Genomic DNA, 697 nt, shown 5'->3' with positions numbered 1-697 from the left:
GTCTCTACTGCCAAAGCAATCTATAAATTCAACGCACTTCTCATTAAAATACCAAGGGCATATTTCACAGACCTAGAACCAACTCTTCAAAAATTCATCTGGAAGAAAAAACGACCCCGAATAGCTGCAGCGATCCTGAGAAAGAACAAAGTAGGTGGGATCTCAATGCCAGATATCAAGCTGTATTACAAAGCCACTGTTCTCAAAACTGCCTGGTACTGGCACAAGAACAGACATATAGATCAATGGAATAGAATAGAGAGCCCAGAAATCATCCCCAACCAATACACTCAATTAATATTTGACAAAGGAGGCAAGAACATACAATGGAGTCAAGATAGTCTCTTCAATAAATGGTATTGGGAAAATTGGACAGATACATGCAAGAAAATGAAACTAGACCACCAACTTACACCATACACAAAAATAAACTCAAAATGGATATAGGACTTAAATATACAATGGGAAACCATAAAAATACTAGAGGAATCCAAAGGCAACAAAATCTCAGACATATGCTGAAGCAATATCTTCACCGATACTGATCCTAGGGCATTGGAAACTAAAGAGAAAATAAACAAATGGGACTACATCAAAATAAAAATTTTCTTCACAGCTAAAGAAACCATCAACAAAACAACAAGAAAGCCCACTACATGGGAGAATATATTTGCTAACATTATATCTGATAAGCACC

The sequence above is a fragment of the Myotis yumanensis genome, unplaced genomic scaffold (genome assembly GCF_028538775.1).
Source record: "Myotis yumanensis isolate MYYU_CA2020_CCGP unplaced genomic scaffold, mMyoYum1.0.hap1 SCAF_21, whole genome shotgun sequence".
Lineage (NCBI taxonomy): Eukaryota > Metazoa > Chordata > Mammalia > Chiroptera > Vespertilionidae > Myotis > Myotis yumanensis.
The sequence above is the reverse complement of the archived record's forward strand: the minus strand, read 5'-3'. Positions refer to the sequence as shown.